Source organism: Cornus florida, unplaced genomic scaffold, assembly GCF_030987335.1.
Source record: "Cornus florida cultivar Cherokee Brave unplaced genomic scaffold, ASM3098733v1 CherokeeBrave_3.0.0_Hap2_Chr05, whole genome shotgun sequence".
NCBI classification, from domain to species: domain Eukaryota; kingdom Viridiplantae; phylum Streptophyta; class Magnoliopsida; order Cornales; family Cornaceae; genus Cornus; species Cornus florida.
In genome coordinates, this window is record NW_026775575.1 from 20,730,237 (window position 1) to 20,748,780 (window position 18,544).

Genomic DNA, 18,544 nt, shown 5'->3' on the forward strand with positions numbered 1-18,544 from the left:
TATGTGGAGGACCTTGGTCACATAGACCAACAAAGCATCCTCCACCCTAATGTGCATCATGACAACATCTAAGTACCATTAGGCATGCCTAGACTATTCATTCCACCACAACAACAAGGCCAAATTCCATTGGGAATGCCTCGGCCAATTTTTGCTCCACAACCTCCCATGGTTCAAGTTAATCATGGTGTTCGTTTGGCACCACCGGTTGGGAATCCTCCTTTGCTTTGTGTGATTATTATGTTCCAAATGAATACAATGCACTGACATGCATTCAATTGCCCCCATTTAGAGCACATCACTATGAGATTAAATCGTAAACCATTCAAATGCTTCCTAACTATCATGGACTTTCAAGTGAAGAACCTTACAAGCATTTGAATGAGTTTCTTGAAGTGTGTTCCACCGTGAAATACACGAACATGCCAGAAGAAGTGTTAAGACTCAAACTTTTTTCTTTTACCCTTAAAGATAAAGCAAAATATTAGTTCAACAATCTTAGGGCTTTTTCGATAACTTCTTGGGCAGAAATACAACAAGAGTTCTTGAAGAAGTACTACTCGGTATCAAAGACCAATGCTATGAGAACTTCTATTCGTGAATTTTCTCAAGGGGAAGGGGAACTATTTCATAAGGCATGGGAAAGATTTAATGATTTGCTTAGGAAGTGTCCACATCATGACATTCCTAAGTCACAATTAGTTCAATACTTCTTTGAAAGTTTGCCAAATAATCAAAAAGGAATGGTAGATGCATGTATGGGTGGTTCTTATCTTGATAAACATAAAAATGATGTTTGGCAACTGTATGAAAGTATGAGTGAAAATTTCATACATAGATCTTTGTCCTCTAAAAATGGAAGAATTCTAGGTGGAAGGAAGAATGTCGGCTTATATCAAGTTGACAATTCAAATGACGTAGCTGCCGAGGTGAAATCCTTAACTCAAAGATTTGATCAATTTTTGGTCAACCACAATTCGGCAAATCAAATGTATTCCTCCCCTAATGATGTTCATCATTCATCTAATGAATTTTGCATGACTTGTTCTAGTGTCTTACATTCTACTTCCAATTGTCCACATGGATATGTGTAAAATGAGCATCATGAACAAGTTAATGTTACATTTGTCAACCAAGGGAATAATCCCTATGGCTCACATTACAATCCCTGGTGGAGGAACCATCCAAACTTTTCTTGGAAAAGCCAAGGGGAAGGCTCAAACCCTCCCCAAAGTGGTTTTCAAGGCAAGTATGTTCCACCTCCAATGCAAAGCTAAGGTTCCCAAGGTTATAGATCTTTATTTCAATCATCACATGGAAACCAATTTTCAAACTCTCATTTTCCTAATCAATCATCTTATTCTTAAGGAAATTCTAGGAGTCCCACTTTTGAGGAGAAAGTGTTGACCGCTTTGGGTATTCTAGAGGCAAACACTCAATTGCTTCATTCCCATTCTTAATCCATTGCTAAGCTAGAAACCCAAGTCTGGTAAATAGCTAGTACTTTAAATGCCAGAGAGAAAGGGAAAACGCCTTTAAATGCCCCACCAAAGCAACAATTTATTGTAGAAACCAATGACGGTCACACAATTGAATATGTTAATGTGGTGACGACTTGAGAAGTGGGAAAATTGTTAACAACCAAGTTGGTGTCCAAAATGAAAAGAGTGAAGCGGTACAACCAAAAGTTGACACTCGTCCCGTTTTACATTATATTCCTCATTCATTGCATGTGCATGATCATCTTGTTGAGAAAGTGGTAAAAAATGATTTGAAAAATGATTTGATCAATGATTTGATCAATGTTTTGAAAACTTCTTGTGTGGAAAATGATTCAAAGAAAAACTTTTAAAAGGTTTTTGAGCCAAAGGCTCAATTTTTCGGATGCCTTGAAAGGATCTATTTCTCTTGGAAAGCAAAAGACCAAAGTGAAAGAAATAATTGAAGTGTTTAGGCAAGTGAAGATCAATCTTCCGCTTTTGGATGCAATTAAACAAATTTCAGCTTATGCCAAGTTTTTAAAAGATCTTTGCACCCAAAAGAGGAAGAACAAAAGCCAATCACCAAAGAAAGTGGTCTTAACCGAGCAAGTAAGCTCCATTTTGCAACACAACACTCTCCCAAAGTTAAAGGGCCCCGGTTCACCTATTACTTCTTGTGTCATTGGTGACCATGTCATTAATCGGGCACTTTTAGATTGAGGAGCAAGTGTTAACCTTCTTCCATACTCGGTATATGTTAAATTGGGCTTAAGAGACTTGAAATTGACGTCGGTAGTTTTGCAACTTGCTGACTGATCCATCAAAAAGCCCTGGGGTATTATTGAGGATGTTTTGATTAAGATTGATAAGTTCTTCTTCCCGGTTGATTTCGTTGTCATTGACACAGAACCGGTCCCAAATCCCAAGAGCCAAATTCCAGTTATCCTTGGTCGTCCCTTCTTGGCAACCGCAAATGCTAACATCAATTGTAGGACGGGGATAATGAAAATATCATTTGGGCATATGAAAGTGAAGTTGAATATTTTTAATCCAACCCTGAATTCAATGGACAAACATGAAAAGGTATGTGTTGTGGAAAAGTATCTTGACAAAGAAATTAAAAAATTTGAGTCTTTGCATGGAAGTAAAATTTCAAATAGTTTGCCTTGAAAAAGGATTTCTAAAAGTGTTGTTTTAAAAGCTAGTGTTGAAAGGGTATGGAAGCCCAAGAATTGCATGGACCAAGGACTGTGAATCTCCTTTAAGTCAAATCCAACAAGTTCTTTAGGGAACAATTTGTTGGGAGGGATTCAAAGTGTTTTTCACCCCGTCAAAGAGGGGATGCACAACAAGATTTTCGATCCGGGCTAAAACAGCCCAACGTCTTGCTAGAGACGTTAAACACTAGTGCTTCGTAGGGTTTACAACCCTATTCCTCCCCCATTTCTATTTTACCTTTTGTTTCTTGCGTCGTCTAGATATGTTCTCGGTTCATACACATTGTTGAGGACTTTGATTGAGAATGCATGCACTTTTACTATGAAATTAGGCATTCATTGCCTTTTCGATCGATTTTAAAATATGTTCGATCAATCGAACTGCCAACCCTGTATCCAATCATCTCTCTGCCCATCAAGCGTAAATTTCCTGCATATTTCAGCTCTCTGTGTATCGTGCGAACTTCATTTTTGATCGATTTGAGATTCCAAGATCGATCCAGTTTTCACTTGGATCGATCTTTATTCCATACTTAGAAAAAATTTTGAACTCATGAAAAATCACCTCTCTGTGTAATCGTTCGAACTTGTCTGCAGGTTTTCACCTGTTGGATCGATCGAATTTCGATCGATCTAAGTTTGATCGATCTGAGTGCTTCCTGTTGACTTTGACTTCTTTTTGAATTTTGTTTTTAATTTTTAAATTAATTTAATATAAAAGAAAAAAAAATCCAAAATATTTTATTTTATTTTTATTTTTACTTTTGTTTTTATTTATTTTCTAAAAATCCAAAAAATATTTTGTTTTATTTTTTAAAAAATTCAAAAATTTTCAAAAATACTATGTCGTTTTATGGATTCGATCGATCTAAGTTTCTTCCTGATCGATCGAAGTTAGATCGATCTGGTTTCCAAGTGATCGATCGAATAGGTCGGAGATCATTTTTTAAAAATATAACCTAAGGGTTATTTGGATCGATTTCAAGATCGATCTAAGACCCCATCTCTCTTCCCCCGCTGTTCATCATCTCTCCCACCTCCAGCAAGTCTCCGGCGACTTCTTTGAAGCTTCTAAACTCTTCCTCGCTCCTAGATCTTCTCTCTCTCTCAATCTCCACTTCTCTCATTTGATTTGGTAAGTTTTGGAATCTATTTTTAGGTTTTGTGCTTCAATCTTGAGTTTATAGGTTTTCCATGCCTAGATCTAAGCCTTCAATGTTCCATTGTTTCCATTTTCGACTTTTCAAGCATGTGTATATATATGTATATATTTTTATATATATTTTTTTGTTCCGATTTCAATCTTGGGGGTCACGTGCCATTCTCAAGTGACCAATATCGTTTTGTTGAGGTGTAGAGGGACCTACGGGCTTGCTTGGGTGCCCCTCGTGTTGTTCACATCACAGATCTGTGACTTTTCGTATTTTTTCAGAGTTCGATCGATCACATTTTTCTCTGATCGATCAGAGAAAGATCAATCTCACCATAGCCAAATCAATCCAACTTGGATCGATCTCATCTTTTTTCTGATCGATTGAATTTCATCACTTTGCATTTTCATATCTCTACACCCTCTATGGTGTTCATGCTAGTTTATTTATGCCCAATGCCTATGTTTTCCACATTGGATGCATTTTATACTTATATTGTTCAACATGCTTCACTTATTTGAACATTCACTGTCCATGCCTGGTTGCATTACCACTTGCATAGATTCATGTCAATTATTCTGAGTTGTCTATCTAACCTGCAAATATGTTTTTATTTATGTGCTTTAAATTCTATATTTCATATGTTATTCCTATTACTGACTACAGTTGCGAGTGTTTCTTTTCTTTTACAGGCCTGATTCGAGTAAAGACTGTTACCAACCGGCAGTATCAGCACCGAGTCCGACAGCGAGTAGAGGAGCCTGAGGAGCATGAGGAACCAGCTCCAGCTCAGTCTAAGCGCTCTTCTTCTTCTGCTTCAGCCTCTTCATCTTCGTCATCTGCCGATAAGGATGAGTATGTACCACCTCCTTCACCACCACCAGCACTACCCCGCCAGGTCTGAGATAGACCTAGCAGGAGATATTCATACCTCACTGTGGCGCATGAAGCTGTCTTCGACACTGCTTTCTTTTCCCTGTCGATTCTGATTAGGGCGACCTTTGATGATATTGAGTGGCGCGGTATTTCAGCCATTTTTGCTCCAGTCACCTACCCAGTTTACTCGAGGGTCGTCCGACTGTTCTACCAGAACCTCCGGCCGACCCCGAGTAACCTATCGGAGCTGCGGATTACTATAGATGGCCACCTCATCCGCATCACAGTTGAGACATTGGCAAGATCCTCTCGATACCCACATGTCTGCCCTCTCGGCCTTCATTATCCTATTCTCAAGTGGCCATTTGACGCAAATATGGTCGTTGCTCTGACTGGCTATTACAGTGATAGCGAGACGTGTGACAGCCCTAGTATTTCAGGCCAGCGTGTCCTGTGATGAACCTAAGATTGACCCGATAGAGGACCCAGATGCGGAAGCAAGAAACAAAACAATGGTCTCCCAAGGCACAACATACCTCTAAGACACTTTGATGACCTTCCATGACATCATGGAACTCAAAAGAATCAAATGCGGAAGCTAAGATAAAAAAAAATAATAACAATTAAGCCCCCAGGGCAAAATAGTCATTTCTAAAACTATAGATTCCGGTGCCACCGAGCACACCGCTAGAAAGACAACAAAAAACTAATCAAGATGGACTTAAGAATCACATGATTCGGAGTTCGGATGAAGGAGAAACGACAAGACGAAGAAAAACAAGCATTTAAGGTTAAAAGGGTAAACTGGTAATTATCTAGGACGATCCGGGTGCAACCGAGCACACCGTTGGAAAGACAGCGAAAAATTAGTCAAGTTATAAAAAAAGGTTCACTTAATTTGGAGTCCGGATGAGAGAGAAACGAGGGTTTGAAATTGAGACTTTGTGACGGCCCGACGAAGGCCACGACAGCCCCATACGTGCACGGCACCAAATGGCATGCACGTGCTGACAGCAAGGGTCCAAAACAGTTTTTCCACAACTGGGGCTTGAAACGGAGGCCGAAACCCCCCCCACCCCCCCGCCCCGCCCCCCCAAATCAAGTTTTCTACCTGACTGCGCGGACGGAAACAAAGAAAATGCACTGTAAAATGCCCAAATTGCCCCTCTATGAAATTAGGTCATAAGGGTTAAAAAGCTGCTAAAATGCAAAACTGAAAGCTGAACTTCGCGAGGGATTTCTGGTACCAAGAAGACATTTTATGGAAAAACATAAAAAAGAAACCCCCCCTAAAATCACGTTTTCTATCCGACCATGTTAAAAGAAGAAAATAAAACTAATGTGAAAAGTCTAGAATGCCCTTAGATCAGATTATGCAATAAACATGTAAAATGAGTCCATAGGAGGCTCAAATCACCAAGGATGAAGTTTTTCTTGAAAACAATCATACACGCAAACGTAACTTACCTATTAAGACGTACTACAATGATCCACGGCTTAAAACTACCGTCGATACAAAATTCGACCCCCCGACGGCCAAAAAGGCAAAAATGAACAAGAAAAGGAAAATTTGAAAACCAAAATTAACAAATGATTTCAAATTACCATTTGGCCCTTGGCACTTCATACATGATTAGTGAGATCCTATGAAAGAATAAAAATGGAATTTTCACACCCAATGCAAACATAGTGAAGCAAAGATTTGTCATTTTTCAATATTTTTATAATATTTCATGAAGTTAAAAGTTACATAGGATACAAACTAGATACCATTGGCCTATGGCCTCATCTTATACATGTCAAATACATTATAAAGAGTGTACTCATGTACACATTATATGTATGGAATCAAAAAAATACAAGTTTTGACGTATAAGGCTACAAAATGATAGTTTATGCTAACATTTGCATGAAATGGAAACTTAAAAGCTACAAATCATCAAAGGAATGATGATCATCACGAACCAAGTCTTCATACCTAAAACAAATCCAGTTAGTTTGGGGTGAGTAACATAAAAGTCATGCAAGACAATGATATCCTATATCATGCTAAGTCCAATTTCTTGATTTAAACATAGAAACAATTTCAAAAACATAGTTAAATCCATAAAACAAGTAGATAGAATTTAATTAACTAAAATAATTAAATTCTCTAGATTTCAAATCAATCCCAAATAATCTCAAATTAATATATGTTAAGAGACATAGCATAGTCTTCACATATATCACATCAAATATCTAATCAAGGGATTAAAACACTTAAAATAAAATTAATTAAACTCATTAATTAATTTTCTCTAGATTTCCAAATAACTCCAAATGTCCTCAATTTTACATAGGTTGAAGAACATATCAAGGCCTATTTTAATATCACATTATAAGTTGATTTCATACTTGTTACAACTATGTGAATTACTCTTTCACAAAAGATAAATATTAAATAAAATTTGCATTTCTTATTCAAATGCTCCCAATTTAATATATGTTGATATCCATACCAATGCCTAATTTACTAGCATGTCATAATTTAATTATAAGGTACACACCTTCATGAGAATTAAATTTTAAACATAAAAAATAATTATATTAAATTCTAAAACTTGAACAAAGACATGCTTACAAGTTGTATATGCTTATATAACAATCAATACAATATTAATTGATAAGTGCACAAAACTTGTTATTTTATACTTAATAATAAGTGATTAATTAATATTTTTTATTAGATTAATGTTCTTATCCTTACTTTTCATTTTTTGTAGGGGCTGATTTCAGAATAAGAAGAAAAGAGATAAAAAAAATAGCAAGTTTATGAGATTATACGATCAGTTAAATTCAAATTTGACTTTCCATCACATCAAGTCAAAGATCATGTAACAACCCGAATTTTTAAGCTTTTAATTTATTTAATTATATTTTTTTGTGTTATTGGAGACTTATTAATTAGAGATTGATTTTTATTTTTATTGGAGACTTAACCATTAGATTTTTGGATATGAATTGCATTTTAATTTTTGTAGCATTTGTATACATATAATTATTATACAAGGCATCTGGTGGAGAGCATTTTGGGTTGCCGAGATTAATGAAGAAAGAAAGGAAATTGTGATTTGTTTGGCGGGTCCAATGGAGATTTTTAGTGGGTTTTGTTTTGTTGGATTTTTAGTGGGTTATATATTATATGTATATATATATAAGCTTTAGAGGGAAGCTTCCAGTCGAGAGATATTTCAAGGGTTGAAATTTGATTTTGTTACATTTGGTTATATATATATATATATATATATATATATATATATATATATATATATATATATATATTATACATATGGTGCATTAGATGGAACAAGGGCTGCCAATGAAATGAGAGAAGAAAATTTGATTTTTTGATGATTGTTTGGCGCTGGTCCCACCTAATGTATTAATGGGTTTGAATTGTGTTGTGTAATATATGTATATATTTGATTGTATGTTGAAGGGGCAGCCGACAGAGAGATTAGAGAGAAAGAATATTGGGAATTGGTTTTGGTAGCGGGTCCCACGTAGCTTGACTTTGCATGTGGCCTTGTTTGTTTGAAAGGTGCTGTGTTTGTTTTCTGTACAAATGAATGTAATACGAAGATAAGGAACAAAAATTGGGTGACGGGACCCAACTGGATTTTTTGGTTCAAAAATGTGATATTTTATTTTGGTGAGCTGTATTAGGATTTTTGTGTCGGTGGGTTGCCTATATAATTTAGCATCTATTTTGTAACTTTGGTGAAGAAACTGGGAGAGTTTTGAGGAGGCACACACACAGTGCCGAGGTGCACACAGAGAAGGCCGAGAGTTTGGATATTGGTGCTCAGATGAATTATTAATTTTCAATGTAGGGTTCTTTATACCTTGAAAAGCATATATATTATTCTTTTGCTTCAAATTGCATATATGTTATTTTGTTTAAAAGCATATATATTATTTTGTGAAGCTAATTTTCATGAAACCCCTTGAGATTCTTGTTATGGTTTTTCCTACTGGGACTTCCCCTGTCTCACCCCCTTCTAGTTTCAGGTACCAAAGATGATATTGGATTGCTAGTTGCAGGCTTAGGTGGAAGAGTTGGTGTTGAGGAATTAATTTTATTTATTTAGAGATTTTTGTGTATTTAATTGAGGAAATTGATTTGTATCAATAAAGTGATATTTTTTTTGAGATCCTGGGTGTAATACTGATGTATATTGATTTGAATAAATCAAGAATTTTATTTAGAAAATTCGGGGCGTGACAGAATGGTATTAGAGCCTATACGCAGCCGGAAGTGTGAGTTTAGTGATGATGTTGTCGGGTGTGTGTGGGCAAGTATTTAGTATTGACTAGCTACCACTCGTAGCCGGGTGTGTGTGTCCGGATGTCGTTCACTGATAGATATTGGGAATGGTAGATGCATGTATGGGTGGTTCTTATCTTGATAAACATAAAAATGATGTTTGGCAATTGTATGAAAGTATGAGTGAAAATTTCATACATAGATCTTTGTCCTCTAAAAATGGAAGAATTCTAGGTGGAAGGAAGAATGTCGGCTTATATCAAGTTGACAATTCAAATGACGTAGCTGCCGAGGTGAAATCCTTAACTCAAAGATTTGATCAATTTTTGGTCAACCACAATTCGGCAAATCAAATGTATTCCTCCCCTAATGATGTTCATCATTCATCTAATGAATTTTGCATGACTTGTTCTAGTGTCTTACATTCTACTTCCAATTGTCCACATGGATATGTGTAAAATGAGCATCATGAACAAGTTAATGTTACATTTGTCAACCAAGGGAATAATCCCTATGGCTCACATTACAATCCCTGGTGGAGGAACCATCCAAACTTTTCTTGGAAAAGCCAAGGGGAAGGCTCAAACCCTCCCCAAAGTGGTTTTCAAGGCAAGTATGTTCCACCTCCAATGCAAAGCTAAGGTTCCCAAGGTTATAGATCTTTATTTCAATCATCACATGGAAACCAATTTTCAAACTCTCATTTTCCTAATCAATCATCTTATTCTTAAGGAAATTCTAGGAGTCCCACTTTTGAGGAGAAAGTGTTGACCGCTTTGGGTATTCTAGAGGCAAACACTCAATTGCTTCATTCCCATTCTTAATCCATTGCTAAGCTAGAAACCCAAGTCTGGTAAATAGCTAGTACTTTAAATGCCAGAGAGAAAGGGAAAACGCCTTTAAATGCCCCACCAAAGCAACAATTTATTGTAGAAACCAATGACGGTCACACAATTGAATATGTTAATGTGGTGACGACTTGAGAAGTGGGAAAATTGTTAACAACCAAGTTGGTGTCCAAAATGAAAAGAGTGAAGCGGTACAACCAAAAGTTGACACTCGTCCCGTTTTACATTATATTCCTCATTCATTGCATGTGCATGATCATCTTGTTGAGAAAGTGGTAAAAAATGATTTGAAAAATGATTTGATCAATGATTTGATCAATGTTTTGAAAACTTCTTGTGTGGAAAATGATTCAAAGAAAAACTTTTAAAAGGTTTTTGAGCCAAAGGCTCAATTTTTCGGATGCCTTGAAAGGATCTATTTCTCTTGGAAAGCAAAAGACCAAAGTGAAAGAAATAATTGAAGTGTTTAGGCAAGTGAAGATCAATCTTCCGCTTTTGGATGCAATTAAACAAATTTCAGCTTATGCCAAGTTTTTAAAAGATCTTTGCACCCAAAAGAGGAAGAACAAAAGCCAATCACCAAAGAAAGTGGTCTTAACCGAGCAAGTAAGCTCCATTTTGCAACACAACACTCTCCCAAAGTTAAAGGGCCCCGGTTCACCTATTACTTCTTGTGTCATTGGTGACCATGTCATTAATCGGGCACTTTTAGATTGAGGAGCAAGTGTTAACCTTCTTCCATACTCGGTATATGTTAAATTGGGCTTAAGAGACTTGAAATTGACGTCGGTAGTTTTGCAACTTGCTGACTGATCCATCAAAAAGCCCTGGGGTATTATTGAGGATGTTTTGATTAAGATTGATAAGTTCTTCTTCCCGGTTGATTTCGTTGTCATTGACACAGAACCGGTCCCAAATCCCAAGAGCCAAATTCCAGTTATCCTTGGTCGTCCCTTCTTGGCAACCGCAAATGCTAACATCAATTGTAGGACGGGGATAATGAAAATATCATTTGGGCATATGAAAGTGAAGTTGAATATTTTTAATCCAACCCTGAATTCAATGGACAAACATGAAAAGGTATGTGTTGTGGAAAAGTATCTTGACAAAGAAATTAAAAAATTTGAGTCTTTGCATGGAAGTAAAATTTCAAATAGTTTGCCTTGAAAAAGGATTTCTAAAAGTGTTGTTTTAAAAGCTAGTGTTGAAAGGGTATGGAAGCCCAAGAATTGCATGGACCAAGGACTGTGAATCTCCTTTAAGTCAAATCCAACAAGTTCTTTAGGGAACAATTTGTTGGGAGGGATTCAAAGTGTTTTTCACCCCGTCAAAGAGGGGATGCACAACAAGATTTTCGATCCGGGCTAAAACAGCCCAACGTCTTGCTAGAGACGTTAAACACTAGTGCTTCGTAGGGTTTACAACCCTATTCCTCCCCCATTTCTATTTTACCTTTTGTTTCTTGCGTCGTCTAGATATGTTCTCGGTTCATACACATTGTTGAGGACTTTGATTGAGAATGCATGCACTTTTACTATGAAATTAGGCATTCATTGCCTTTTCGATCGATTTTAAAATATGTTCGATCAATCGAACTGCCAACCCTGTATCCAATCATCTCTCTGCCCATCAAGCGTAAATTTCCTGCATATTTCAGCTCTCTGTGTATCGTGCGAACTTCATTTTTGATCGATTTGAGATTCCAAGATCGATCCAGTTTTCACTTGGATCGATCTTTATTCCATACTTAGAAAAAATTTTGAACTCATGAAAAATCACCTCTCTGTGTAATCGTTCGAACTTGTCTGCAGGTTTTCACCTGTTGGATCGATCGAATTTCGATCGATCTAAGTTTGATCGATCTGAGTGCTTCCTGTTGACTTTGACTTCTTTTTGAATTTTGTTTTTAATTTTTAAATTAATTTAATATAAAAGAAAAAAAAATCCAAAATATTTTATTTTATTTTTATTTTTACTTTTGTTTTTATTTATTTTCTAAAAATCCAAAAAATATTTTGTTTTATTTTTTAAAAAATTCAAAAATTTTCAAAAATACTATGTCGTTTTATGGATTCGATCGATCTAAGTTTCTTCCTGATCGATCGAAGTTAGATCGATCTGGTTTCCAAGTGATCGATCGAATAGGTCGGAGATCATTTTTTAAAAATATAACCTAAGGGTTATTTGGATCGATTTCAAGATCGATCTAAGACCCCATCTCTCTTCCCCCGCTGTTCATCATCTCTCCCACCTCCAGCAAGTCTCCGGCGACTTCTTTGAAGCTTCTAAACTCTTCCTCGCTCCTAGATCTTCTCTCTCTCTCAATCTCCACTTCTCTCATTTGATTTGGTAAGTTTTGGAATCTATTTTTAGGTTTTGTGCTTCAATCTTGAGTTTATAGGTTTTCCATGCCTAGATCTAAGCCTTCAATGTTCCATTGTTTCCATTTTCGACTTTTCAAGCATGTGTATATATATGTATATATTTTTATATATATTTTTTTGTTCCGATTTCAATCTTGGGGGTCACGTGCCATTCTCAAGTGACCAATATCGTTTTGTTGAGGTGTAGAGGGACCTACGGGCTTGCTTGGGTGCCCCTCGTGTTGTTCACATCACAGATCTGTGACTTTTCGTATTTTTTCAGAGTTCGATCGATCACATTTTTCTCTGATCGATCAGAGAAAGATCAATCTCACCATAGCCAAATCAATCCAACTTGGATCGATCTCATCTTTTTTCTGATCGATTGAATTTCATCACTTTGCATTTTCATATCTCTACACCCTCTATGGTGTTCATGCTAGTTTATTTATGCCCAATGCCTATGTTTTCCACATTGGATGCATTTTATACTTATATTGTTCAACATGCTTCACTTATTTGAACATTCACTGTCCATGCCTGGTTGCATTACCACTTGCATAGATTCATGTCAATTATTCTGAGTTGTCTATCTAACCTGCAAATATGTTTTTATTTATGTGCTTTAAATTCTATATTTCATATGTTATTCCTATTACTGACTACAGTTGCGAGTGTTTCTTTTCTTTTACAGGCCTGATTCGAGTAAAGACTGTTACCAACCGGCAGTATCAGCACCGAGTCCGACAGCGAGTAGAGGAGCCTGAGGAGCATGAGGAACCAGCTCCAGCTCAGTCTAAGCGCTCTTCTTCTTCTGCTTCAGCCTCTTCATCTTCGTCATCTGCCGATAAGGATGAGTATGTACCACCTCCTTCACCACCACCAGCACTACCCCGCCAGGTCTGAGATAGACCTAGCAGGAGATATTCATACCTCACTGTGGCGCATGAAGCTGTCTTCGACACTGCTTTCTTTTCCCTGTCGATTCTGATTAGGGCGACCTTTGATGATATTGAGTGGCGCGGTATTTCAGCCATTTTTGCTCCAGTCACCTACCCAGTTTACTCGAGGGTCGTCCGACTGTTCTACCAGAACCTCCGGCCGACCCCGAGTAACCTATCGGAGCTGCGGATTACTATAGATGGCCACCTCATCCGCATCACAGTTGAGACATTGGCAAGATCCTCTCGATACCCACATGTCTGCCCTCTCGGCCTTCATTATCCTATTCTCAAGTGGCCATTTGACGCAAATATGGTCGTTGCTCTGACTGGCTATTACAGTGATAGCGAGACGTGTGACAGCCCTAGTATTTCAGGCCAGCGTGTCCTGTGATGAACCTAAGATTGACCCGATAGAGGACCCAGATGCGGAAGCAAGAAACAAAACAATGGTCTCCCAAGGCACAACATACCTCTAAGACACTTTGATGACCTTCCATGACATCATGGAACTCAAAAGAATCAAATGCGGAAGCTAAGATAAAAAAAAATAATAACAATTAAGCCCCCAGGGCAAAATAGTCATTTCTAAAACTATAGATTCCGGTGCCACCGAGCACACCGCTAGAAAGACAACAAAAAACTAATCAAGATGGACTTAAGAATCACATGATTCGGAGTTCGGATGAAGGAGAAACGACAAGACGAAGAAAAACAAGCATTTAAGGTTAAAAGGGTAAACTGGTAATTATCTAGGACGATCCGGGTGCAACCGAGCACACCGTTGGAAAGACAGCGAAAAATTAGTCAAGTTATAAAAAAAGGTTCACTTAATTTGGAGTCCGGATGAGAGAGAAACGAGGGTTTGAAATTGAGACTTTGTGACGGCCCGACGAAGGCCACGACAGCCCCATACGTGCACGGCACCAAATGGCATGCACGTGCTGACAGCAAGGGTCCAAAACAGTTTTTCCACAACTGGGGCTTGAAACGGAGGCCGAAACCCCCCCCACCCCCCCGCCCCGCCCCCCCAAATCAAGTTTTCTACCTGACTGCGCGGACGGAAACAAAGAAAATGCACTGTAAAATGCCCAAATTGCCCCTCTATGAAATTAGGTCATAAGGGTTAAAAAGCTGCTAAAATGCAAAACTGAAAGCTGAACTTCGCGAGGGATTTCTGGTACCAAGAAGACATTTTATGGAAAAACATAAAAAAGAAACCCCCCCTAAAATCACGTTTTCTATCCGACCATGTTAAAAGAAGAAAATAAAACTAATGTGAAAAGTCTAGAATGCCCTTAGATCAGATTATGCAATAAACATGTAAAATGAGTCCATAGGAGGCTCAAATCACCAAGGATGAAGTTTTTCTTGAAAACAATCATACACGCAAACGTAACTTACCTATTAAGACGTACTACAATGATCCACGGCTTAAAACTACCGTCGATACAAAATTCGACCCCCCGACGGCCAAAAAGGCAAAAATGAACAAGAAAAGGAAAATTTGAAAACCAAAATTAACAAATGATTTCAAATTACCATTTGGCCCTTGGCACTTCATACATGATTAGTGAGATCCTATGAAAGAATAAAAATGGAATTTTCACACCCAATGCAAACATAGTGAAGCAAAGATTTGTCATTTTTCAATATTTTTATAATATTTCATGAAGTTAAAAGTTACATAGGATACAAACTAGATACCATTGGCCTATGGCCTCATCTTATACATGTCAAATACATTATAAAGAGTGTACTCATGTACACATTATATGTATGGAATCAAAAAAATACAAGTTTTGACGTATAAGGCTACAAAATGATAGTTTATGCTAACATTTGCATGAAATGGAAACTTAAAAGCTACAAATCATCAAAGGAATGATGATCATCACGAACCAAGTCTTCATACCTAAAACAAATCCAGTTAGTTTGGGGTGAGTAACATAAAAGTCATGCAAGACAATGATATCCTATATCATGCTAAGTCCAATTTCTTGATTTAAACATAGAAACAATTTCAAAAACATAGTTAAATCCATAAAACAAGTAGATAGAATTTAATTAACTAAAATAATTAAATTCTCTAGATTTCAAATCAATCCCAAATAATCTCAAATTAATATATGTTAAGAGACATAGCATAGTCTTCACATATATCACATCAAATATCTAATCAAGGGATTAAAACACTTAAAATAAAATTAATTAAACTCATTAATTAATTTTCTCTAGATTTCCAAATAACTCCAAATGTCCTCAATTTTACATAGGTTGAAGAACATATCAAGGCCTATTTTAATATCACATTATAAGTTGATTTCATACTTGTTACAACTATGTGAATTACTCTTTCACAAAAGATAAATATTAAATAAAATTTGCATTTCTTATTCAAATGCTCCCAATTTAATATATGTTGATATCCATACCAATGCCTAATTTACTAGCATGTCATAATTTAATTATAAGGTACACACCTTCATGAGAATTAAATTTTAAACATAAAAAATAATTATATTAAATTCTAAAACTTGAACAAAGACATGCTTACAAGTTGTATATGCTTATATAACAATCAATACAATATTAATTGATAAGTGCACAAAACTTGTTATTTTATACTTAATAATAAGTGATTAATTAATATTTTTTATTAGATTAATGTTCTTATCCTTACTTTTCATTTTTTGTAGGGGCTGATTTCAGAATAAGAAGAAAAGAGATAAAAAAAATAGCAAGTTTATGAGATTATACGATCAGTTAAATTCAAATTTGACTTTCCATCACATCAAGTCAAAGATCATGTAACAACCCGAATTTTTAAGCTTTTAATTTATTTAATTATATTTTTTTGTGTTATTGGAGACTTATTAATTAGAGATTGATTTTTATTTTTATTGGAGACTTAACCATTAGATTTTTGGATATGAATTGCATTTTAATTTTTGTAGCATTTGTATACATATAATTATTATACAAGGCATCTGGTGGAGAGCATTTTGGGTTGCCGAGATTAATGAAGAAAGAAAGGAAATTGTGATTTGTTTGGCGGGTCCAATGGAGATTTTTAGTGGGTTTTGTTTTGTTGGATTTTTAGTGGGTTATATATTATATGTATATATATATAAGCTTTAGAGGGAAGCTTCCAGTCGAGAGATATTTCAAGGGTTGAAATTTGATTTTGTTACATTTGGTTATATATATATATATATATATATATATATATATATATATATATATATATATATATTATACATATGGTGCATTAGATGGAACAAGGGCTGCCAATGAAATGAGAGAAGAAAATTTGATTTTTTGATGATTGTTTGGCGCTGGTCCCACCTAATGTATTAATGGGTTTGAATTGTGTTGTGTAATATATGTATATATTTGATTGTATGTTGAAGGGGCAGCCGACAGAGAGATTAGAGAGAAAGAATATTGGGAATTGGTTTTGGTAGCGGGTCCCACGTAGCTTGACTTTGCATGTGGCCTTGTTTGTTTGAAAGGTGCTGTGTTTGTTTTCTGTACAAATGAATGTAATACGAAGATAAGGAACAAAAATTGGGTGACGGGACCCAACTGGATTTTTTGGTTCAAAAATGTGATATTTTATTTTGGTGAGCTGTATTAGGATTTTTGTGTCGGTGGGTTGCCTATATAATTTAGCATCTATTTTGTAACTTTGGTGAAGAAACTGGGAGAGTTTTGAGGAGGCACACACACAGTGCCGAGGTGCACACAGAGAAGGCCGAGAGTTTGGATATTGGTGCTCAGATGAATTATTAATTTTCAATGTAGGGTTCTTTATACCTTGAAAAGCATATATATTATTCTTTTGCTTCAAATTGCATATATGTTATTTTGTTTAAAAGCATATATATTATTTTGTGAAGCTAATTTTCATGAAACCCCTTGAGATTCTTGTTATGGTTTTTCCTACTGGGACTTCCCCTGTCTCACCCCCTTCTAGTTTCAGGTACCAAAGATGATATTGGATTGCTAGTTGCAGGCTTAGGTGGAAGAGTTGGTGTTGAGGAATTAATTTTATTTATTTAGAGATTTTTGTGTATTTAATTGAGGAAATTGATTTGTATCAATAAAGTGATATTTTTTTTGAGATCCTGGGTGTAATACTGATGTATATTGATTTGAATAAATCAAGAATTTTATTTAGAAAATTCGGGGCGTGACAGAATGGTATTAGAGCCTATACGCAGCCGGAAGTGTGAGTTTAGTGATGATGTTGTCGGGTGTGTGTGGGCAAGTATTTAGTATTGACTAGCTACCACTCGTAGCCGGGTGTGTGTGTCCGGATGTCGTTCACTGATAGATATTGGGATGATTACTATCAGTGATTAGGGGCAGGTGTCCCTAAATTACTATCGGTTTTATTTTGTGGGCGGGTGACGGCATCGTCTTGTTACCACAACGGTTACGGAGTGTGTGAGCGGATAATTAGCACTGTCAGCTACCACAATATTTTCATGTCACTGAATTTCACATCGCCTGGGGTAAGGATTTTTGGATTTTGTTTTGCCACTTTTGATGTTTTCGGGTATGCGAAGACTGTTAGGTCTGAATTTCGGGACGAAATTCTTTTTAAGTGGTGGAGAATGTAACAACCCGAATTTTTAAGCTTTTAATTTATTTAATTATATTTTTTTGTGTCATTGGAGAATTATTAATTAGAGATTGATTTTTATTTTTATTGGAGACTTAACCATTAGATTTTTGGATATGAATTGCAATTTAATTTTTGTAGCATTTGTATACATATAATTATATTTATACAAGGCATCAGGTGGAGAGCATTTTGGGTTGCCGAGATTAATGAAGAAAGAAAGGAAATTGTGATTTGTTTGGCGGGTCCAATGGAGATTTTTAGTGGGTTTTGTTTTGTTGAATTAATATATATATATATATATATATATATATATATATATATGGTGCATCAGATGGAACAAGGGCTGCCAACGAAATGAGATGAGAAAATTTAATTTTTTGATGATTGTTTGGCGCGGGTCCCACCTAATGTATTAATGGGTTTGAATTTGTGTTGTGTAATATATGTATATATTTGATTGTCTGTTAAAGGGGCAGCCGACAGAGAAATTAGAGAGAAAGAAGATTGGGAATTGGTTTTTGTGACGGCCCTGGTTTTTAGGCCAGTGCGTCAGTGATGAACCGAAAGGATGATCCGATAACGGATCCGAATGCGGAAGCGAAAATAGAAAACAAGACTCTAAGAAGTCAGAGTGACCTTCCATGAGGTCGTGGAACTCAACAAGAACTGATGCGGAAACAAAAGATCGAAAATATGACAAATAAGCCCCCAGGGGTAAAATAGTCATT

General features: G+C 36.2%; 2 long non-coding RNA genes across 2 annotated transcripts; both read left to right on the forward strand.

Annotated features, from left to right (window-relative positions):
• Positions 1–8,501: 8,501 nt before the first annotated feature.
• LOC132310082 (uncharacterized) lies at positions 8,502–8,916 on the forward strand. Its single transcript, XR_009482554.1, has 2 exons — positions 8,502–8,593; positions 8,770–8,916. It is a non-coding gene; the product is annotated as an uncharacterized LOC132310082 (long non-coding RNA).
• A 7,978-nt stretch (positions 8,917–16,894) lies between these two features.
• LOC132310083 (uncharacterized) lies at positions 16,895–17,309 on the forward strand. The gene is made up of 2 exons (XR_009482555.1): positions 16,895–16,986; positions 17,163–17,309. It is a non-coding gene; the product is annotated as an uncharacterized LOC132310083 (long non-coding RNA).
• The last annotated feature ends 1,235 nt before the right edge of the window (positions 17,310–18,544 follow it).